The 24,957-nt window shown below is 37.9% G+C and overlaps 1 pseudogene; it reads left to right on the top strand.

Annotated features, from left to right (window-relative positions):
- The first annotated feature begins 16,542 nt into the window (after positions 1-16,542).
- On the top strand, positions 16,543-17,451 carry LOC141520426 (GTP:AMP phosphotransferase AK3, mitochondrial pseudogene; annotated as a pseudogene).
- Positions 17,452-24,957: the final 7,506 nt, after the last annotated feature.

Below are 24,957 nucleotides of genomic sequence, written 5' to 3' on the forward strand. Positions count from 1 at the left end.
AAACATGCATACACTTGGGGAGAGGTTGATGCTAGCAGGACAACAAGCAGAGCCAGTTTATTGAAAATATCAAACAGTTCTTTTTTAATATAGTTATTCTAATTTTATTTTTTAATTCTCATTTTGTACAAATGTTTTTTTTTTACATTAATAAAATATTCTTGTTTAAGAGTAAACAAAGTACCCCTCCTCCCATGAATATAGACTTGCTTGGGTGATAAAGTAAAAGGGAGAGTAAAAAAATTAAAATTAAAAAAAGAATAATAGTAATAATTGTAGCTATGGCCAGGTGGCTCAATGGACGAAGCACCAGCCCTGGAGCCACAAGCGTCTGAGCCCACATCCAGCCCCATAGACGCAACAATCACCCAGCCTTGTGACATGCAAGCCACCCGATCCCCACTGCCCTGCAAAAACCTAAAAGAAGAAAAAAAAAAAGACCCAAAATAAAATAAAATAGTAATAATAGTAGGGGTGGCTGGGTGGCAGACAGAGCATTGGCCCTTGAGTCAGGAGCACCCAGGTCCAAATCTGGCCTCAGACACCTAAAGATCACCCTGCTATGTGGCCCCAGGCAGGCCACCCAGCCCCATTTGCCCTGCACCCTCCCCCAAATAATAATAATAAAAAATGTGCTTCAGTCTTTGTTCCAACACCAGCAACTCTGTCACGGGTGGATCACATTCTTTATGGTAAGTCCATCTCAAAAATTACTTCCATATTTTTCCAACATTGCCATTGCTGATCGCAACTCCCTCCTTTCTTATTTCTCCACTACCATGTACTATATTTTCTCTCTCCTTTCACTCTGACTCTGCTGTAGGGTTGCTGAGTGGCGCAGCAGACAGATCCCTGGTTCTGGGGCCAAGAAGCCCCGAGCCCCCATACCACCCCCTAGTCCCAGAATCCACCTGTCCCTATGGTCCTGGACAGGCCTTCCAATCCCAGCCCCCTGCAAGAAGCAAAAAAGAAAATGTGCTACATCTGACCACTCTCCCGCCATGGTCCATCCTCTCCTCCTTTATTCACATCCCCACCCTTTCCCCCTGTTCCCCCCCTTCCTACTCCAGATGCCCATACCCCATTGAGCATACATGCTGCCTCCTCTCCTAGCCACCCCGATGAGAGCAAAGGTTCCCTCATTCCCCCTTGCCTTCCCCCTTCCATATCATTGGAACAGCTCATTGTAATAATAAAAAAACTTATTATATGAAATATCTTGGCCTATTCCCCCTCTCCTACTTCTTTCTCCCATTACATTTTCCTTTCTTTCTATTGACTCCATTTTTACACCATATTTTATCTTCAAATTCAGTTTCTCCTGTGCTTCAACTACAAAAGCTCCCTCTACCTGCTCTGTTAACTGAGGAGGTTCATATGAGTATTATCAGTGTCATTTTTCTATGCAGGAATACATGCAGTTCATCATCATTAAGTCCCTCATATTTCCCCCCTCTCCTCCAATCTCCATGCTTCACCTGAGTCCTGTATCTGAAGATCAATCCTTCTATTCAGCTCCGGCCATTCCAAAAGGAACATTTGAAATTCCCCTGGTTCATTGAAAGTCCATCTTTTTCCCTGGAAGAGGACATTCAGCCTTGCTGGGTAGTTCATTCTTCGCTGCATTCTAAGCTCTTTTGCCTTCTGGTATATTGTATTCCAAGCCCTATGAGCTTCCAATGTAGTTGCTGCTAAGTCCTGTGTGATCCTGACTGCAGCTCCATGATATTTGAACTGTGTCCTTCTGGCTGCTTGTAATATTTTCTCTTTGACTTGGGAGTTCTAGAACTTGGCTATAATATTCCTAGGGGTTGGTTTTTTGGGATCTCTTTCTCGGGGGGATCGGTGGATTCTCTCCATTTTTATTTTGCCCTCTGCTTCTAGAATATCAGGGCAATTTTCCTGTAGTAATTCTTTGAAAATGATGTCAAGGCTCTTTTCCTGATCATGACTTTCAGGTATTCCAATAATTTTTAAATTATCTTTTCTAAGTCTGTTTTCCATATCAGTTGTTTTCTCAATGAGATATTTCACATTTTCTTCTAATTTTTCATTTTTTGGTTTTGAAGTATTGATTCCTGATTTCTGGTAAATTCATCAATCTCCCTGAATTCTATTCTTTGTCTGAAGGATTTGTTCTCCTCAGAGAGTTTTCTTATTTCTTTTTCCATCTGGCCAATTTTGCTTTTTAAGGCATTCTTCTCCTCAATAACTTTTTGAACTGTTTTATCCATTTGACCTAAGATGGTTTTTAGCATGCTATTTTCTTCAGCATTTTTTTGGATTTCCTTGACTAAGCTGCTGACTTCATTTTCATGTTTTTCCTGCATCTCTCTCCTTTCTTTTCCCAGTTTTTCTTCCAACTCCTTCATTTGATTTTCAGTCTTTTTTGATCTCTGTCATAACCTGATCCAATTTCTGTTTTGCTTGGAGTCTTTAGATGTAGGAGCTTGAACCTCCTCATCTTCAGACTGAGTATTTTGATCCTTCTTGGGCTCATGAGCAAAATATTTCTCAGTGGTCTTCCTCTTATTTCTCTGCTTGCTCATTTTCCCAGCCTGAGCCTGGTTTTGGGGTGCTTCCTGAGCTTTTGGGACACTCCCACAAGGGTCTCAGTGTGTGAGGCTCTGTCCTCCCTCCTGGTCTGTGAATGACCATAAGAGCTCCCCTCTGCCATGGGGCTTAGGTAGGGTGGCCCTGCTGTTCTATGGGGCAGGGCTAGACTGTTATCAGGATCTGAATGTGGTCAGAGCCCCAGTGTCCTGTTCCAGAGGCAGAGGACAGAACTCTGCAGTCTCTCTTCACTCCCCTCCCTCAGCTCAATGGGCTCATGCCCTGGAGGCTCCTGCTTACCAGCTCAGCCTGCTTCTGTTTCCGGATCTGGGCTGGGGAAAGGCCAAGCTGCTCCCTGTGTGCCCTGAGGGCTGGGCTCCACGTGCTCCTGTTGGCAGAGGTCCTCTGCTGCTCCCCCACTTTGTGCCCGGTGCTCCCCCGGGGTGCAGCTCAGAAGACTCCTCCGCTGCTGTGAGCCGAGGCTCCCAGTGCCCTGGGGCTGCCTCCGGGAGGCTGAAGTTCTTTCGCTCTGGTGGGCCGCCCCTCCGACCCCGGGGAGCAGAGCCTTTCTTTTCTTTTCCAGGTTACCTTGAGTAGGAGAACTACCTCAATGGGTCCCACTGTGGGTTCTGTCTCTCAAAAGTTTATTTAGAGTCCTTAGTTTCACGTTTTATCAGAGAGCGCCTAAGACTTGATCCCTTCTTGTTGCCATCTTGACTCCACCCCCCAAACAGTTCTTATAGAAGAAAACCACAAAATTAGCATACATACCAGAAAAAAATAATGAAGTAGCTCTATTTTGGGCAGGATGTAACCTAGCAGGATGTAACTCAGGTCAAGAAGTTCTGTAACAGGACTATCAACGAGTGAGGCCACAAATGATATAGTTGTGTTATCAAATCAGAGTTCTGTGGAAAACCTTCAGGCTCAAGAGTCACCAAAGCTTAGGCCATCTAGTCATAACTGACCTCTGACCCAAACTCATTTGAGTAGCTCTTAACAATAAGTAGTATCTATCTGAAATAATCAACAAGCATTATATGCAATGGGGATAAACTAGAGACATTTCCAATAAGATCAGGGGTGAAACAAGGATGCCTGTTATCATCATTATATTCAATATTGTATTCAATTAGCTTTAGCAATAAGAGAAGAAAAAGAAATTGAAGTAATTAGAATAATATAATAATATAATAAAAATGACAATTATACCTAAATTAAACTACTTATTTAGTGCCATACCAATCAAACTTCCAAAAATTACTTTTAATGAGTTAGAAGAAATTGTAACTAAATTCAAGTACATCAAGGGATTTACTGAAAAAAAAAGTGCAAGAGAAGGTGTTTTAGCCTTATAAGATCTAAAATTATTTTATAAAGTATCAGTCAGCAAAACTGTCTGGTACTGGCTAAAAATTAGAGTAGTAGATCAATAGAATAGGCTAGGTGCAAAAGAGACAGCAGGAAATGATTATAGTAATCTGCTGTTTGATAAACCCAAAGAGTCCAGCTTCTGGGATAAGACCTCACTTGATATATGGCAGAAATTCATATTAGACCAACATCTGACACCCTACACCAAGATAAGATCAAAAGAAATGCAGGATTTAGACATAAAAGACAAAATTACAAGCAAACTAGGAGAACAAGGAATAATTTACCTGTCAGATCTATGGAAAGGGGAGCAGTTTGTGACCAAGGAAGAGATAGAGAACATCATAAAAAAACCATTGTAACAAGATAAAAAGAAATGAAGTAAATTGGGAAACATTTTTACAACCAATGTTTATGACAAAGGACTTATTTCTAAAAAATTTAGAGAATTGAGTCAAATTTTCAAAAAAAAACAAGCTATTCCCCAATTGACAAATGGTCAAAGGATATACAAAGGCAATTTGCAGATGAGGAAATCAAAGTTATGTATAGTAATATGAAAATTTGCTCTAAATCATTACTGATTAGAGAAATGCAAATTAAAGCATCTCTGAAGTACCACCTCATACCTCTCAGATTGGCCAATATGACCAGAAAGGACAATGATCAATGTTGGGAGGGATTTGGGGAATCTGGGACACTAATGTATTGTTGGTGGAGTTGAAAACTGATCCCATCTTTCTGGAGAGCAATTTGGAACTATGTCCAAAGGGCAACAAAAATGTGCATGCCCTTTGATCCAGTAATACCATTACTGGGTCTATTCCCTGAAGAGATCACGAAAAAGGGTAAAAATATCACTTGTACAAAAATATTCATAGCAGCTCTATTGGTGGTGGCAAAGAATTGGAAATCAAGGGTATGTCCATCAATTGGGGAATGGCTAAACAAATTGTAGTATATGTATATTATGGAACACTTTTGTTCTATTAGAAATCAGGAGGGATGGGATTTCAGAGAAGCTTGGAAAGACTTGCATGAATTGATGCTGAGTGAGATGAGCAAAACCAGAAGAACACTGTATACCCTAATAGCAACATGGATGTGATGATCAACCTTGATAGACTTGTTCACTCCATAATTGCAATAATCAGGGAAAATTTTAGAGTATCTGTGTCAGAGAATATCATCTGTATTCAGTAAAGAATTGTGAAGTTTAAACAAAGACCAAAAATTATTACCTTCAACTTTTTGTAAAAAGTTGTCTTATGTAACAGATAATTTTGGTATATGAAATAAATTTCTTCCTCAAGGATATTTTTTTCTCTCAACATATTCAATTTTGATCAATATAAAGCATGGAAACATTGTAAAGATTATCAGATTGCTTTCTGTGAGGGGAGACAGGGAAGGGAAGGGAAGATGAGGGGTAAATTGTAAAATTTAAAACTTTACAAAAATGATAGGTAGAAACTACTATTGTATATAATTGGAAAACAAAATATTTATATAAAAAATTTTAAATAACTAAAAGAATCATTCTGAGAATCAAAGATTTCTATGAGCTGCAGAGGGGATCCATGACCAATAACAGTTTAGTAGATCAATATAGAGAGAGTTCAAGACAGAGTCAGAAATATGATTGGATGGAGGATAGATGGATGGAAGGATAGATGGATGGGTGAATGGATGAAATAGATGACAGCTAAATAGATGGAATTTATATTAATCTCTTATCTTGTGCCAGGCTCTGTGCTAAGAACTAGAGATAAAAATGCAAGCATTCAAGATAATCCCTATCTACAAGGAGCTTATTTTTTAATGAATGAAAACAACACATAAAGGTGAGTTGGAAAATGGGAAGGGAATAGAGGAGGGACAATGCTTCCTAAGAAGGGAAGGTAGGGGTGGCTAGGTGCCCAGTGGATAGAGCACCAGCCCTGGAATCAGGAGTACCTGAGTTCAAATTCAGCCTCTGACACTTAATAATTACCTAGCTGTGTGGTCTTGGGCAAGTCACTTAACCCCATTGCCTTGCAAAAACCTTAAAAAAAAAAAGGGTGGGAAGGTAGGAGAGAGTCCAGGCCTGAGTAAGATGAAGCATGGCTTGGATCCTTCCTGAAATAATCCTTGCAGAGAGGCAGTCACCAATTCTGGAAGAATAATCTCATAGTAGAAGCAATTTAGCCAACATTTATTGCAGCTCTTCTGACCAGAGAGCTAAGAGCTGTGAGTTCCAGGCAAGACTGAGTCACTGAGTCACTGAGTCACTGCTGGACTGAGAAAACTCAGATCTCTCTCTCTTTGAAGAGAGATATTGGTACATCCTCTAGCCTATGACAGAAATTATGAGAATTAATGAGCTGGTGGAATGTGATAAAAAAAACTCTAGGAAAAAAGAACTGTAGTTGGTAAGGAGGTACTTGCTGATTCAAGAACTGAGGGGAAGTAAATATACTGTTTGTGAAGCTGAATTCTTGATTTCAGTCAAGTGAGGGAAAAAAACAGGTAAATCAGTTTGAGGAGCTGAAGTGGGAGTTGCCTCACTACAGGTCAGCAGTTTTGTACATTCTTAGTCCTCTCAGGTAAGAACACTGTTAAATCTGGAGAAAGAAAAAAATCAGGATAAAGGAATACCATTCGATTCAGCCTTCTGCAGGCTGACTTCTTGCCTCAGGAGAGATAAAAAAGAAAGAAAAATGATGAGGGCAGATAGCTATGGAATAGGGGAAAAAACATAACAAGCATTACAGTGCATTGTTTCTCTGTGTCTCTCTGGAATCTCTCAAGTCTCCTAGAAAGGAAATGAAACAAGGAAAAAAATATAAACTGAGAATAGAATGTAGAATAAGAGAGTAGATGCATTTGTGGAGAAAAATCAAGATAATAGACAGATGAGGTCAGTGAATGATCTCAGATATTTACAGATGGAAATTCTGTAGAATGTCCTAAATGAAAAAAAAAGAATGTTCTAAATGTATATACCACATTGTAAATTATGTACAAAGGAAGAATCAGAGATGAAGGACAAAAATATTTTTTTGAGAGGGTGACTGGATTTGGAAATGCCTCTTCTGTGGCTGGCCTTTCAGAGATTGAATGAAATTCTTCCTTAAAATAATCAGCCAATCAAAAAATAATTAATAAGTTCATGCTATGTACCAGGCATTGCTTTAAGCACTTAAGATCTAAAGAAAGGCAAAAATAATTCCTACCCTCCAGGAATTTGCACTCTAATGGAGGAATCTGGTACTTTTCTTTGTGACTGTAAAGAGATATGGCAGACCTCTTGTTGAACAATAAAAGAATGAGAATGTAGCATTTCAAGATTTCCATTTGAGTATTCAGGGCTTATGCTTCTAGAGAAGAATGCTCCACAATTGAAGAACCACCTTACCCATATGACTGAGGAGAAAAGTCTTAGAAAGATAACTGAGACATAAGGAATTTAAGTGTTTTACCCACTTAAGGAGTAAATTTCAAAAGAATTAATTTGAACCAGGGTCTTCTGGACTACAAACAAGTTCACTAGAATTCCACCAAACTACTGGCATCTAATTCACAATCTTTGAAAAAGAGATCAGAGTTCCAATATTTAGAACTGTAGGAAGTGGGAGGGGGAAAGGACTGGAGGCAGAAGTCACTTTTCAAAGACAGTCACAGGAAATTTATTTTACTTTTGCAAATGATGTGCTTTCTTTCCAAAAGAGGGTTTTGTGAGGAAGGAAGGGACCAAAATGGGAAACTTAAAGAGAAAAAAAAATCCACTGTTTTTAAATGATTGATTTTCTGTTGCCTCTAGTAAGTAAGTTCAATACATTCTTTCTGTAAGGCATTAATCACAAGGGCTTTCATAGATGACTATTACAAATAAAGACAGTATAAATCTCACTAGGATCTATATGGAATATCTCCCCAAATATTTTTAGTGAGTTGTGGGGAGGAGTACCAGGAGCCTATCAGTTATGAGGAGAGAAGTGATTCTCACTTGTCTTTAGGATAGCACACTGAATCCCAAAGCTAAATTGCTTTTGAAAGTCTTTGCACTGCAGTCACAGAGGGATAAATCTGGGCTTTGTCTGCAACTTTTGGATCAAGGAAAAGTTCCAATTCATGGGAATCCTACTGTAGTCACTGATTTGTTTCTGGGTTTCAGTTTTGCCCTGTGAGGAATTACAACTCAGACTCAGGAATGCAGGTTTTGGAAAGGAAATAGAGATTTATTAAAGGAAGTTACAGCATATTAAGAAAGGGATAGATAAATTGGAAAGAGTTTTAAGAGAAGACTGCATGGATTGCTGATTAAATTTTGGTCAGACCAGCTGGCCAGGGTTCAGCAGGAGCCTGGAAGGTCAAAAAGAGGCAGAGCTGCTTTTTTTCTTCTCCTTAAATTCTCTCCCAGAGTCCATGGGAGGAGGTGATGACCTGGAAGTAACCCAAGGCCCTCATTGGAGATTTTGCCTTTTGGGGCGGAGTCTCTTTTGGGTGATCTTCCAAGGTCTGTGTTCCCCTGGCTGCCCCAGAAAACAATACAATCCAAGTTGAAGGTCAGGCCCTTAGGTGTGGCCTAAATTGGATGATAAAGGAAGAAAGATTCCCTTTACAATGCAAACAAAAGATTTACAAAGTTTGTCTCCTACTGATCTTATCACCCCCTATGCCCGAGTTTCTTTGCATCACTACATACACAGAAAAGAGAGAAGCCATAACCTAACATAGTCACCATACTCAGAGTAACACTGTATGCCATATTCAATCCAAGGGCAGGGCTCTGGAAATCATTGTTTTCAGGCCAGAAAGTAGTTACTGCTAGGGTCAATAAGTACAAATTGTTCCCAGTATGATAGAACAATAGAATGATGTCCTAAGGTACTATATTAGGATTCAGAGGACCAGGGTTCAGACTTTGACTGCTACTTACTCACCATTACCATGTCATGAATCCACTCTAGGTTTTATCTTCCTTAAACTGGGGGAGTCGAACCAGATCATCTCTAAGATGCCTTCCAACTTTGATTTTATGATTCTAAAGTTCAACATCCTATACTTTGGTTACCTATGATCTGGTTGTTTTTAGTCATTTCTTTTCAGTCATATCTGACTGATCCTTTTCCTTGGCAAAGATATTGGAATAAGTCATCATTTCCTTTTCTAGCTCATTTTACAGATGCGTCAACTGAGGCAACCTTGGTTAAGTGATTTGCCTAGGGTCACATAATTAGTGAGTGCCTGAGACCAGATTTGAATTTAGATCTTTTTGACTCCAGACTAGTTACTCTATCCACTGCACCACCTGGCTACTTGTTTACCATCATGCTGGACAATAAATATAACTTTTAGTGGTTATAAACCAGGTTGCTATATCTTCCACCTCTAAAAGAGCAAATCTCTAATTTGTTCCTAGGTGATGGCTTAGCAGATGCATGAAGCCAACGATTATATCAGTCTGAAGGAAGCTGCCTATGGATATTAATAAGATCTATCCTACAGATTGGTTGCAAGGAAAGTACTTTGTAAACCTTAAAAATGCTTTTAAAGTGAGTTATTACTATTATTATTATAGGGATGAAGTCAATGTTTTAGGATTTGGTTATGTGAGGACTTTCATTGAGACCCTACAACAGGTACAAATCCATGGAACATTCCCACAAAAATGAAATGTTCAGGATACCAGATCCATTTGGAAATCTCTAAAATTATCTTCATTGAAGCAGCTTTTGGAAAGAAATGGCCCACTCTCCATGCCATTTTCACCCCCCTCCAATTGCCAACCACAGGAAATCCAGTCAGCTGCATTAGCAGTAAGGTATCCCAAAGAAAAGTGATGGCAAGTGCCAAGTGGATCAAATTACTGCCACAACCTTGAAAACTACCTCCACTAAGATCTAGGTAAAATAACTCTAACTAAGCTCAAATATTCTAGGAATAACATCATCCTTCCAATTACTATTACTGTTCACAGTCCAATACCTTTAGTTAGGATAGAGAGGAATAACCCCTAAGGCCATCCTTGCTACCAAAACTGACCATAGACAACTGATATTGATAGGCAGGTTAGTTCAAAATCCAAGAGAACAGCAGAACAGCAATGCTCTCTATCATATCCAATCACCAGAACCTCCAGTCACTAACCCTATCTGCAATCCTGCCACCATCTTCAGGAGCATATGAATATGGAACCCCCTGGCAAGTACCTTTGCTTACCTTTTTCTTACCCTCATCTACAAGTGTTCCACTTTCATGTTTTGAACTTGAAAATTCCATTATCTGATCATAACTTTTTTGTCATCCCATCTTTCCATTGCCTTATGGTCCCAGTCCTATTTTTCATCCTCCTCATGACCTCTCTCAATTTTTTTCCAGGTCATCATATCTACACATATACTCTCCATCCTTCTCTATCTTGATTCCTTGGTAAACCAGTTAAACTTACAACAATCTGTACTTTGCCCCATTATCCTATCACCAATCAGACCTTATTAAACTACAACCTTGAATTCCTCCTGCCATCTGCTGCTTTCACTTTGATTCACATATTATTGAATGGAGTCAGAAAAAATAACAAAACCATGATGAAGTTCAAAATTGGCTCTCACTGCAGCAAGGTAAAATTCCCAATCAATTCACCATTGCAACTTCTCATAATTTTTTAATGCTTCTATTGATAAGTTCAGGGAGAATCATAACCCCAACAGTTATAGTTTAGACTAGTTCTTCTGGTTAAAGGAAATGGGGACATGAAGATCTTAGAATGAAAGCATGTGCCTATGATATACCACAAGTAGCTTTAGTTTGTTATTTAAAGTTTGCTAACAATGTAATGTGATGGACCAGGACTGGTTCAGAAGAAAGAAACTCCGTTTCTCACTAAGGGACTTCAGTCCTGGTTTCACACATATGGAGCTAGGTTCTATACTGAAAGAAGCTCCCTTTCTCACTAAGGGGTTCCAGTCCTGGTTTCACACATGTGGAACCAGGTTCCATACTAGAGGGGAAGTTAGATTCTAAAGAAAGAACCACTATTCTCATCACTTCTGAATCTTTATGTCCCTACTCTGGAGCCTCAGTGAAAATCATTTAAAGTTTAGGATTTTTTATATCCAGGATCTCCACAAAAGTCAGTAGAAAGTAACTAATGTACAACATCGATCAGAAATAAATCAAATCAATTTATTTCCCCCACACAAAATAAATACTTAAACTACCAAGTACTCATAAGTATATGTTGACAAAACCTTTCAGCATGAGACAGTAACCAATAATGCCCATTATGCTCTCAGAGGAGGTTAAAACATTAAACACTAAATATTTTATGGAATTACTAAATAGCCATTTCACTTTCATAGCTAAATAGCTATTCACTAGGCTCTGAATTGTCCAACTATTTCCTCAAGGTCTATGTCTTCTGACCAGACAGGTTAAGTTGGCTCATCTTCCTGTCAGTAGTGATTTTCTTCAAGGTAGAAGAAAACTCCTGCTTCTGTCATTCAACTATGAATGAAGGACTCCAAGTCTCCCAGCCTCTTGAATTCACAAGATTGTTTCCAAGACTGAAAATGTTCACTTCAAAATATCTTTTCAGTCACCTATAGGCAAGGAAAGAAAACATAAGATATGAATAAGTCAGAGGTCAGAGATCTGGCTTCAGGATTGCCCAGGCAGTACACTTGCCTACTGCCAATATAAGGGCAGCTGCCAGAATCTTCTGGCAAAGGCACCCCTTTGGGCAGCTAAGCAGTGCAATGGACAGAGCTCTGGACATTGTGTCAGGAAGAGATGATTTCCAATCCGGGTATTAAATACTTACTATGTGTCCCTGAGTAAATCACTTAAATTCAGTTTCCTTACCTATAAAATAGGAGTAATAATTGTACTTAGCTCCAGGGTTATTATGAGGATAAAATGAGATAATGATTGAGAAGTACTTAGTATAATATCTGACCCATAGTAAGTACCATGTAAATGTTAGCTATTATTATTATCATTAATGGTATTATTATTCTTCCACCATAGGAAGTCTAAGAGAAAGTCTCATGGACTTGCCCACCCTCTGCAGATAGAAAAGCAGAGAGGAAGGATAGAACTTGCTTTTCCCTCAAAATTTGAGCAGCTTTTCTTGATTCAGTGACCAATTCTCTTTGATGCATCCTGCTCCTCTTGTTGCCATCTCAGGGACCAAAGGATTTTCATATCATCTCAGAGCACCAACAGTCCTAGCATTATGCTAGAGCATATGTTGAAGCATCTCAGCTCCATCAGCATACTCTAGCCAGAGTATATTGAGGGGGGGGATGGGGGAGAGAATAACAATTGCCTCTCCATTATGATAGCAAAACATTACTGTGTAACTGAAACAATTAAATGTTTTGAATTTCAGGAATCAGAGTGTAAGGAATACAGAGAGAGAGAGAGAGAGAGAGAGAGAGAGAGAGAGAGAGAGAGAGAGAGAGAGAGAGAGATACTTCCACAAGGAAAAAAAGGGCCTATAGGAAAAAAAAGGGCTCATGGGCTCTGTCTCTGATTTCTTTGGGAGATGACAAAGAAAGAACTCAAACTCTACCAGCAGGATGCTATGTTCTCTTTTATCAATCTCATCTCCCTTTCCTCTTCTTCGCTTCTATGAAGTGTTACTTTTAGTTCAATCACATCTCTTTGTATGTATCTCAAATTGCTATCACTCTCAAGTATATTATGATTTTTATAAGGGAGGTCATTGTTTATAAATTAGTCATACTTCAAAATGTCTCCATGATCAAGCCTTCTGGATTTTATAGACAATGAAATAGAGATATAGCAAAGCAAGGTCACCTAGTAAGTAAACAAAGACTAGAAGTAGAACTCAGAAATTCCATTCCTAATTCTCATCCTTTAGACATGACTTTGCAGAAAGGCTTTGGGAAGCCCCAGACAGCCACATGTCATTACAACTTTTTCTTTCTTCCCTTTTATCATCTCTGAACATTTCTCCAATAGTGAGGCTGTTTGTAGCTGCTCCCCAAAGAGGTAGGAGAATATATTTTGAACCCAGGCAGTGGGACTGAGATTTCATTTGGCTATGTTCATTCATGTCACTTAATTATTTTGCAGTCTCAAGCCTTTGCTAATAAATGTGTTTTCATAACCTCCAGCCTCTGGGCTATCATTTTAACAATATCTATTATAACTGAATAGCTTCTTGGGAGCTGGGTGACCTTCTTTGAAGCAGAAGCTAAGTAGGGCATACTAAAAAGCTTCAGAGGACAGTTTGCTCTGTTGACAGCACAATCATTTCATTGTCATTAATATGCTGAAACAAAAGCATCCTGGGCAGACAGTGGCTAAGGTAAACCACAATTCTCAAGAAAAGGCATAGTCCATTTGGGGTTTGAAATATTAAGGCAACTGAAAAAAGGCATACCTCTATCTCCATCTGTTAGATTCTTGGGAAATACTGGAAGTGCTGAGAAAACATTTTGAAAAGACCATCAGATCTCCCTGGGGGCTATTTAGATTGTAGTGCCCAAAAAACTTCACTACTTGTTCAAAAGACAGCTCAGTCAGGAGAAGGGGGTTTATTCCCTACTGCTGAAACCTCAGAGTCTAAAGCATTCTTCTCTTTCTTGTCCTTCACAATACATCACACTGAGTTCAAGAAGCAAGATTTTTTTTAAAAATACCCAAACAATTACTGAGTGTGGGAGTTTCTAAACAAGTGAACAGCTGAATCTCTATAGATAAATAAGTGTCTTTTGTTCAAAAAGAGATATTTTTAAAAATACACAAAGTAAGCATGTGATTTGGAGAGCAAGAGATTTGCTATTTTAATTGTTTCTATTTACTATAACTGAAGTAAGCTAAATAAAATGAGTTGAAAATTCATCTTGAAGCTATGAGTTAATGAATTGGTTTTGGATTCAAGATTGTTGTTAATTTAGCCATTTTTCAGTTGTGTTCAACTCTTCATGAGTCCTTTTGGAGTTTTCTTGGTAAAAGTGGCTTGCCCAAAGCCACACAGCTAGGTAATTATTAAGTGTCTGAGGTCGGATTTGAACTCAGGTACTCCTGACTCCAGGGCCAGTGCTCTATCCACTGTGCGACCTAGCCACCCCAAAAACCAAGTTTTGATTGTGCTCAATGGGATTCAAATGAAGCTATTCTGGATTCAAATTTTCATACCCAAATCTCTCTGTCTTTCTCTGACTAGTCAATACTATGGCTCAGACTAAGTTTCACTTGGTCTTTTTTTGGGATATGGTAGCTCAGAGTGAGTGTAAGTAGCAATTAATTTCCAAACTGTCTAGAAATTCTGAGGGTCTTCCTCTCCCAGTTTGATTTTTTTCCCCTCTGTGAGTAAGCAAACCAGGCCATTTTTTTGTTTCATTTCTTACCTAGCCTTAAATCTCTTGAATGGGTGCTGCCTCAGACAAACTGAGATCTGAGAAAGACCTTAGCTTAAAAATGTCCAAGTCTCCCACCATATCTGGGGTCATCTCAGGACATCCTGATTTATGTCTTGTCACTGGAATTAAATGATCATAAGAGTGAGGCTGAGGACTTTCTTTATACAACTCTACCTCACTTAAATCCAGTACAAGACAAAACATCACCCTTCTGATATCATTGGAAGAACTAAGGACAAATAACAAAGCAATTGTTTCAAACCAGATATAATTCACTTAATTTCATTGCCTTTGACAATTCTCTTAAACAAAAAGAGTTGCTTATCAACATTAGTGGAGAATTACTTATTCTAATGAAATCTTTAGTTCAAACTCTATCCCACCTCCAAATTCAACTAATATTTATTGATTACTTGTTAAATGCAAAGTAATGTGCTTTACTGTGTTTCTCTCTGGTATTAAAAGAATGGAGAGGTATCCTGAAGAATTCTGAGTGGTTGGAAGCTACCCAGGAATAAAATATTTGTTGCTGAGAAACTAAATTTTACAAAATAAGAATTGCTGGATCACTCATTCCCTCCAGCAACTCCTGCCAGGAAAACTCTTTTGCCCAGTACCCCCCCCATCTACCTCCAAAATAAGCCCAAACCTTTGATAGTAAAGATCTTGAAGTGCCTGATCAGTTTGAATGTGGGAATTAGTATGATATAATTCACTGGAGACAGTATGCCAATATATAGATGGAGATATAGAGTAGGAAATCAGTGTGTGATTTAGAAGAGAGATAATTCTTCTTAAGTTGAATATTTCTAAGATTCTTTAAGATAAAAAGTAAAACGATTCCTATGCTGAAGATAGCTTAAGTCTCCAGAGCAGCTAGATACTTAATAAGTGCTTAGATTCTGTTTCAAGAAATTAATGCTATTTTCTGCATCCATGGGATTTTCTTTAAAATGAAGTAAAAAAAAGATCAAGTTTTACTATCCATTTTATTTCCTTTATATAGCAGCTAAAATCTCTCTAAATGTATTTGTGTATGTTAAATCAACATCCAGACTAGAAAAAGGAAGAAGAGTCCACATACAAAACTTTCATATTGAAATGAGATTTATTAAAGCTATGCTTTACATCAAAGAGCCAAAAGGACTACAGATAGGGATGGGGAAAGGTGCTGTTCTCAGTTCTACATTTCAAGATGAGACTTTAGTAGTTATTTGGATGACTGCCTAAGATGTCAGATTAGTTTGTGTGGGATGGTGGTGAGAGATGTGCAATAGCAAAGATGACTCCCCATCTCCCTTTCTAGCCAATGATCCCCATCCCTGAGGTGTGTTAAGGATACCCTCACAGTTTCTTGGTGCCCAGGAATTTTAGAACAGCTTTTGTTGTGAAACCAAAGTGTTATCTATTGGCTTCCATTCCCAGATCTATGTTGAGATTTTTGAGTATTTAAATTGGTTTGATGGTCTGGACATGTGGTGGATATAAAATGAAAAGTGATCCCAATCTGTGATCCCAAACAGAGCCAGCTTGATGTCCCAGTGAAAAGAGTACACAAGAAGAGTACAAATCCTGTTTCAGAACTTACTAGCTGTGTGATCTTGGATGTCACTTTTACTACTCTTTGTCAGTGTTCTGATCTATAAAGGAGGAATTTGGACTTAATGACATCTAAAGTTGCTTCCAACTCTAACTCTAAGAAACTATGAAGTGCTATAGGACTATAAAGATTCATTTGGTCTCACATAGAAATTATCTATAGAGCTATCATTTCTGGGAATAGGTAAAGACCTTTTCAGTTATTAAAGAGATATAAGGCAAAAATAGCTGAAAGTAATAAAGCTCCGAAAATATGCAGAACAGCAAACATTTTACTTGGCACAATTATATCCCAGGGTCTTATTTTTTAAATTGATTGACCATTAATTAGTAAGATGAATGGGATATTTTCTCAAATAAAAGGACAAAAGTTTTGATTACATGATTTTTTTAGCCTTCCCTTATAACTCAGGCTATGGAAACATAAAAAGAGAAACATAAAAGAGAAAACTTCGAGGGGGGGGGTCAGGCCGCTGTCCCCCGAGATTCTGTTCGCAGCCTTGCGGCCCCGGCCGCCCGAATGGCCCGGAGCCGCCGCTGAGGCAGGCGGGCCCACGCACAGGCTGGCCGGAGAGCCCGGGGCCAGGTCCCCCCTGGGTTCTACCCTGGAGCTGGGCGCTCGGGCTGTCCGGCAGAGATGGGGGGGACCGGGCGCGTCCTGCGAGCCGTGATCATGGGGGCCCCCCCGGCTCCGGCAAGGGGACCGTGTCCTCGCGCATCATCAAGCACTTAGCCCTGAAGCACCTCTCCAGCGGGGACCTGCTCCGGGACAACATGAATAAGGGAACAGAAATTGGTATGCTTGCTAAGACCTTCATTGATAAGGGAAACTCATACCAGATGATGTCATGACCCGACTGGCCCTGCCTGAATTGAAAAATCTAGCTCAATATAGCTGGTTGTTGGATGGTTTCCCCAGGACTGTCCCACAAGCTGAAGCCTTGGACAAAGTCTACCAGATAGATACAGTGATTGATCTAAATGTACCCTTTGATGTTATTAAGCAACTTCTCACTTCTCCGTGGATTCATCCAAGTTCTGGTCGAGTTTACAACACTGAATTCAACCCTCCTCGAAAAATTGGCATTGATGATATTACTGGAGAGCCCCTTATACAGCGTGAGGATGATAAACCAGGAACTGTTTCCAAGAGACTAAAGGCTTATGAGGCCCAAACAAAACTTGTTCTGGAGTATTACCGGAAAAAAGGTGTGCTGGAAACTTTGTCTGGAACAGAAACCAACATGATCTGGCCCCACGTATATGCTTTTCTCCAAACAAAACTACCAGATATAAGTCAGAAAGAAGCAATGACTCCCCGAAGAGTTAGAACTCACTCTAACAGGAGCAGAAAACTGGTTTATTTTGTCAAAGAGCTTCTGAATTATGGGATTCAGATAGATAGGAATTCTTCTAAGATCATGATCTACTCTCATTTTTGCTGATTTTTCTGGAAACTAAGTGATGAGTCAATCATGAAGACTAGTTTCTTAAATCTTTATTGCAGTGACTTGAGTCTCATCTCCTGGTGGTTTGTGCAGTTTTTTAAAAAAAATCCTATTTATGTATCTAATCCTACTTCATTCTGTAAAATGGCAAAGACAGAAAGATGACTGTTCATTTTAAAATGATATGAAGTTCTTTTCAGTAAGTAAGCAGCTTCAAGCATTTCCCTCTTTTTCAGGAAAAAAAATCAATGCTTACATAGCACTAATTGAGGTCAAATACACTATCCAGAGACATTCTCTTCCCCCTCAACCTTTTAGATTAAAGCTTAGATAAAAATTCTTCTGACTTTAACTCTGAAGTTACCAGCACTGTCTTTTTTTTAATATTGAGAGAATCTGCCTTAGAAAATCACTGACACAAGAATGTCAATTCATCTATACTAAAAAAAAAAATAAGGCACATATGAATTAATTTTATTCGATGAATATAATGGGTTTATTTTGCTGGTGAGGATTTTCTCCTTTGAGGATAGCTAGGTGCTGCATTGGACTTGGAATCAATGAGTCATCTTTCTGAGTTCAAATCCTGCCTCAGACACTTAGCTCTGTGACTGGGCAAGATGCTTATATTTGTTTGTCTTAGTTCCTAATTTGTAAAATGAGATAGAGAAGGAAATGGCTAATTACTCCAGGATCTTTGGTGAGAAAGTTCCCAAATAGAGACACAAAGAGTCAGTCATGACTGAAACCACTCAAAAACAAATTCATCCTCTTTCAATTCTGCTGGTTTCAAGAGTAATATAGAGCAGAATGCTGAATTCAGAGTCAGGGAATTTGAATATAAATCATGATTCCTGCTGCTTATAAACTGTAATCTTTGGAAAGATCACTTAACCTCTCTAGGTTTCAGATCCTCATTTGTAAAATGAAGTTGAATTATATGACCCAGTGAGGTTTCCTCCATTTCTAAACCCATTATGATGTCATGAACTATTAGAAATGTCCAATAGTCATTTGGAAAACATTCTGTGCTTCACTCATAATGTGCTTTAGCATTTAGAAAGTACCGTAGCAAACATAATCTCATTTGACTGAGATAATAAACCTGTAAGAGATGCACTAAAGGAATGATCATCCTCAATTTGTGATCAGTTGTTCAGTCCTATCTGCCTCTTTTGTGTCTCCATGCATCACAGCACTCCAGGCTTTTCTGTCCTTTGCTATTTCTTAAAGTCTGTTCAAGTTCATATGTTCATAGTTTTCATGTTAATATCTGTTCATCTCATCCTCTGCTATCCCCTTTTCCTTTTGCCTTCAATCTTTTCCTTAATGTAGCCAAGAATTTAAGCTTCAATTATAGCAATTGTCTTTCCAGTAAATAGTTTAAATAGTTTCCTGTTTTACAGGATTAGGAAAATGAGCCTTAAGAGTTACCTCATCTCAGATTACAAAACCATATAGTGTCACTGCCTAGAGATAATTGGTCACTGTGTCTATTGCTCTTTTTTTCTTTTGAAAATATTTGCTGGCATTGAGGCATATGACCCACAAGAGTCTACCATAATGAAATTTTCTTGGTGAGCAATGAAGAGGTATAATGTTTATCCCAAACGGAAAGTTCCTAGTTAGGATATTATAATTTACTCTTTATTCTGGTTGAGAAATATGGATTTTAGGATATAATGTCTGGTTTTCTTCCTTGTTCTCACTTAACTTTTACTGTTAGTAATCTATATATAGGAATTCCTAAGGTACTGAGAAACAAATAGGTTATCCATGGGTCTTTGCAGAATGAGTGTGTTTCCTAAAGTAAGAATGGGGCCTTGGGTGGCTGGGTGGTGCATTGGATAGAGCACCGGCCCTGGAGTCGGGAGTACCTGGGTTCGGATCTGGTCTCAGACACTTGGTGATTGCCTAGCTCTGTGGCCTTGGGCAAGCCACTTGGCCCCATTTGCCTTGCAAAAAAAAAAAAAAAAAGACAATGGGGCCTTGCATGTAATAGGGTCATAATAAGTGGCTATTGGTGATTGATATCTTTCTACTTCCTAATTCTTGGGCATCTTGATATCAATAGCTTTCATAAAGAAGTAGCAATTGGAGTAAAGTCCCGTAAGGGTTGCCATTCCATATATGAGGTAAATGACTTAGTAAGAACAAGAAGATGGTATAGTTTGGGGAAGAATAAATATTCTTTTTCAAATTTCTGATTAAAACCATGACACTGCTCAACTTATTTAATTTTTGGGAAAGGAAAAACTTCCAGAAGATATGGGTGGTAGTTAAATCATTTATTGTCTCTGGGCCTCAGTTCTTTTATCCCTAAGATGGAAATAATAGCACTTACCTCTAAGGGTTGGTGTAAGGATTGAACAAGGTAATAATATATGTAAGCAAACTTTAAAGTTCTTTACAAATGTTAATCATTATTGTTTTTAGGAGAGGTGTTGGGTAACAATAGTAGTATCTAAAGCTTACATTTCAATTGCATTTTCCTCACAGTAACCCTATGAGAATCTATGGTAGGATGAAAATTATCTTTTTGTGTGTGGGAGGGCTAGTATTTTATTCCTACATGTAAAAGAAAAATGAAATTTCAATAATTAAAAATAGGCATTAACAGAATAACAAAGCAAGATTTGGCAATTTATATAGATATGATCTGAGAAATTGATACTTAAAGATCATCAATAATTTGAAGGTTGTTTATTAGGTATGCTACATTGTTTTCTGTTCAGTATTCTCTAAACAACTCTATTCATAAATTTCTTCTAAAACAGGGAGCTCAGAGACAACACAATATTAGTGACACTTGGGAGAATCTAGAAGCTGTGCTTTTTAAAAAATTGTTCTAGATTTCACAAGGGGAAAGAACAATGCAAAGTTTGCCACATCAAATCAAAACAATAAGTTCTACAAGTGCTAGGACACCATCTGGCTGAAAGCATGCCCTAAAACTCCCAAGGTGTGAACCAGAACCAGATAGGGAAACTGAGTTATGTTCCATGGGATTGATCCTATAGCTTTTTCATCTGTTATATTAGTTTGTTGATGAATATTCTTCTTCTCCCCCCACCATCTGATAAGTAAAACTGACTTGCCCAGGATCACACATCTACTCTGAGATTAAGGATTCAAACTCTGATTTCCTGACACCTGGACCTTGCTGCCTTTTTTTTTTTAATGTAACTGCTTGAGAATACCTGGGCTTAAATCCTGACTCAGACATTTATCAATTGTGTGATCCTAGGCAAGTCATTTTGCTTCTCTCAAGCCTCAATTTCCTCATGTGAAAAAGGAGTTTGAAGTTAATGATTTCCAGCTGGAAATCTGTTTCTATAAACTGAAGCTGGGGCATCAGAGTGGAAGACTAAAGTGTCATGGTTTTGAATGTCTTACCTGTCTTTCCTTCTCCAGGCTATATTTTGATAAGTTAATTTTAAGTGCTATTTCAAGTTTGCCAGTGTCTTGAAAAACTTGACCCCCCCCCCTTTTCTGAGATACCCTTCTTGGCAATTAAAATACAAAAACTATTTCAAGGAAAAAATTTTTTTCCTACTTAGTATTTCTCAGTCAAGTCTTTTTCAAGACAATTGCAATGAAGTATCTTGAAAATATTACCACTACTACATCTCTCTTTGATACATTTTTCTTTTACTCTATACAAGACTTCCTGTAATGCCATATGTGAGTATCATAGTATACCCATTTTTAATATACTAACTGTAGAATATTAGACTGATTCAAACAGCACTAGACTATAATGCATGCTCCATAATAAAAGTAATAAGATATCAAAACAATGTTCCTTTCTCCTTGACACACAAGACTATGTGTACTCTAGACTTTTTGATACTGTTTTAAAAATCAATACTGCACCTGCTCTATCAATTATATTGATGCTTTATTCTCCTGGTACTTACAAAAACCCCATGAATGAAATTCAGATTCTTATTTTCATAGTGTTTATAAAATGTATTTACTTGTATTATTTTACTTGATCTTCCTTAGAATCAACTGTAAGAAAAGTGAAGGGCATTACTGTTATTTAACAAATGAAGCTTATCTCCCTATTGGCATTCTTCATTGAAATGATTTTCTAATTTCATGCAACTTGTATTTATTTGGGTGCTTACTGTATTCCCTCTTACCCGCTCCCAAGCAGTTTTTCATTTTTATCTTTGCATTCTAGTGCCTATGGTAGTACTTGGCACACAGTAGGTGTTTTAATATTCGTGAAATTGAATTTGAGGATATTGCCAAGGGTTACATAGCTAGAAAATTGGTAGGTAGAGAGAAGATGCTGAATGATACTCAGTATCCAAATACAGATGCTAGAATGATGGGCTAAATCTAATAAGAAATCACTGTTGGAGAGGTCAAGAGACAATCAGACTCATCTGATGCAACCCACTGATCTACCCTATTTGCTCTAAATGAGGATTCACTTCCTAAAGAAACCCATCCACACTTTTTGGATATTACCTATTTTTCCTTCTGTGCTTTCGTACTACTCTGGTGCAAAGTAAAACAAAGCTAAATTCTTTTTCCCCTAAGATAGCCTTTCAAATACATGAAGATATGCATTCAATCAGTTCTTGTGTAGCATGGTCTTCAGTCTGCTTATCTTGGTCAAACTAATTAAACTACTTAGCGTCATTCTTCAAAAATGGGGCTACAACATTGCAGATGTGATCTGCCCTGTTTGAACCTTTTATCACATCACCTGTTTTGGCTGCCATGTTTTACTGATTTGTACCTGAACTCCATTGAAATCCCAACTTTTTTTTTTGTAAGGCAATGGGGTTGAGTGGCTTGCTGCCCAGGGCCACACAGCTAGGTAATTGTCATGTGTCTGAGGGTGGATCTGAACTCAGGTCCTCCTGACTCTAGGGCTGGTGCTCTGGCCACTGTGCCACCTAGCTGTTTCCTCCCCCACCTCTTGATATGAACTATTGTCTGACCATGTATCTCATATTCTTTATCCTTTCAGCTTATTTTTTGGCTGAAATACAGTTTTCATATACATTTTCATCTTAATAGATTTGGTTAATTTCTTATTCCTACTAAGAACTTTTTGGATTCTATCTTACATCTTATTAGCTATTCCTTTGATCTTTATGTCACGTGTCATGCTAATGTGACTTTACCAAGGTCACACAATAAGTAGAAGAGTTAGGATTTCAACCTAGATTCTTTGATTTCAAATGCTCTTCAATATTAGTGTATTATCTCATTACAGTGAAATACCAGAAACTAATGTCCCTGTGTCACTAAACAGATTGAAATAAAACATTTCAGTTCTCAAATCTATTACCCATATATTCAAGCAACATTTAATGAATATTCTGGCCATTTTAAGTTTACAATGATAAAAAAAATTGAACTGCACAAAACAATGAAAATAAGATATTAAATATTCTTTAAAATGAAAAAAAAGAGAAAACTTCTAACAAACAAGGGCCCTAAAATTAGGACAGTTATCAATATTATTATGTATGAATGTGTGCATGTATGCATGCTCTAACCAGCATTGCTGATAAATTTAGATTACAAAGAAAAAACCTTTGCTGTTCTTTAAAAAATTCTTAGTAAGTATATTCTTTTTAAAATTTTATTTATTTAAGGCAATGAAGTTAAGTGACTTGCCAAGGTCACACAGCTAGGTAATTATTAAGTGTCTGAGGTCAGATTTGAACTCAAGTACTCCTGACTCCAGGGCTAGTGCTCTATCCACTGTGCCACCTAGCTTCCCCTAAATATATCCTTCTGTACACTATGAGAGTCATAATGGCCCCCAAACAAGTAAAATGGAATGAATTATGGCATTTGTAGTTTAACTGTTGTGTCCAAATTAGCAACAGCCTCATGCTCTTAATCTGAGTGTGCTAGAGTCAGATTGAAAATATCTGCAAGAACAGATGATTAAATTTTCAATGTGATCATTTATACCTCAAAAATTAGCAAATATGACAATTCAAGTCTTGATTTACATTTTTTTAGTGATAGAGAAAATCCTGAAAGACTAATGACTTTAGTTTCTCTTCCCCTTAAAAATCTGTCTCTATTTCTGTGGGTCTCTGTGTCTCTTCATTTCTCTTTGTCTCTGTGTATCTCTTTATCTCTGTTTTTCTATCCCTGTGTCTTTGTAATCCTCCATCTCTCTTTCTCTGTCTGTTTCTCGCTCACTCTCTCTAAATTATAGAATGGGAGAAGAAAAGTAGACCATGGATGTATATCTAACACTACAAAGGATATTTCAGTTTTGGGGAAGTAAAAGAGATGAGAAAAATGGAAAGTACAAATTGTTTCTAAGGACAGAAACAGATTGAGGAAAAAAACAAATTCCTCAGTCTACTGGGAAAGGGAAATCTAATGAAAGGAATATTAGGAGAAATTTTGGAAGAAATTTAATGCTAGAAAAAACAATTTCATTTTTATTTTCTTTTTGTGTTCTGTGCTTTCACTAGTGAAGAGAATTTCTTATGAGGCAATTACCTCAACAAATTCAGATCATCAACTATTCTGCAGTTTATACTGTCTTAGAGAGTTAAGGGGCACCAAGAGATTATAATTTTTTTATAAATTCTTTATAAATTCTGACAGTATGTATCAGAAATTGGACTTGAAGAGTCTTCTTGACCATGAATTTAGATTTCTATCCCATATGCTGTGCTAGGTTATGTCTCAATATGTTATTACAATTCAGCTATTTCAAAAATCTGCCCAGTCACTGATGATGATGATGATGTTTGTCCCTAGTTCTTTTTTTTAAGAAACATTTTGTTTATTTTGAATTTCACAAGTTTCCCCCTAATCTTGCTTCCCTCCCCACCCCCCCACCCCCCACAGAAAGTAGTCTGTTAATCTTTACATTGTTTCCATGGTATGCATTGATCTAAGTTGAATGTGATAAGAGAAAAATCATATCCTTAAGGAAAAAACATAAAGTATAAGAAATAGCAAAATTATATAATAAGATTTTTTTAAATTAAAGGTAATAGTCTCTGGTCTTTGTCCAAACTCCACAATTCTTTCTCTTGATACAGATGGTATTCTCCATTGCAGATACCCCAATATTGTGCCTGATTGTTACACTGATGGAATGAGCAAGTCCATTAAGGCTGACCATCACCCCCCATGTTGCTGTTAGGGTGTACAATGCTCTTCTGGTTCTGCTCATCTCGCTCAGCATCAGTTTATGCAAATCCTTCCAGGCTTCCCTGAATTCCCATCCTTCCTGGATTCTAATAGCTCAATAGTGTTCCATGAGATACATATAACACAGTTTGTTAAGCCATTCCTCAATTGAAAGATATTCACTTAATTTCCAATTCTTTGCCACCACAAACAGAATATTTTTGTACAAGTGATATTTTTACCCTTTTTCATGATCTCTTCAGGGTATATAGACGCAGTAGTGGTATTGCTGGGTCAAAGGGTATGCACATTTTTGTTGCCTTTTGGACATTATTACTATCCAGAAAGGTTGGATAAGCCAACAACTCCATCAACAATGTGTCCCAGATTTCCTACATACCTTCCAACATTGATCATTGTCCTTTCTGGTCATATTGGTCAGTCTGAGAGGTGTGAGGTGGTACCTC

This window comes from Macrotis lagotis, chromosome 4, assembly GCF_037893015.1.
Source record: "Macrotis lagotis isolate mMagLag1 chromosome 4, bilby.v1.9.chrom.fasta, whole genome shotgun sequence".
Taxonomy (NCBI): Eukaryota; Metazoa; Chordata; class Mammalia; order Peramelemorphia; family Peramelidae; genus Macrotis; species Macrotis lagotis.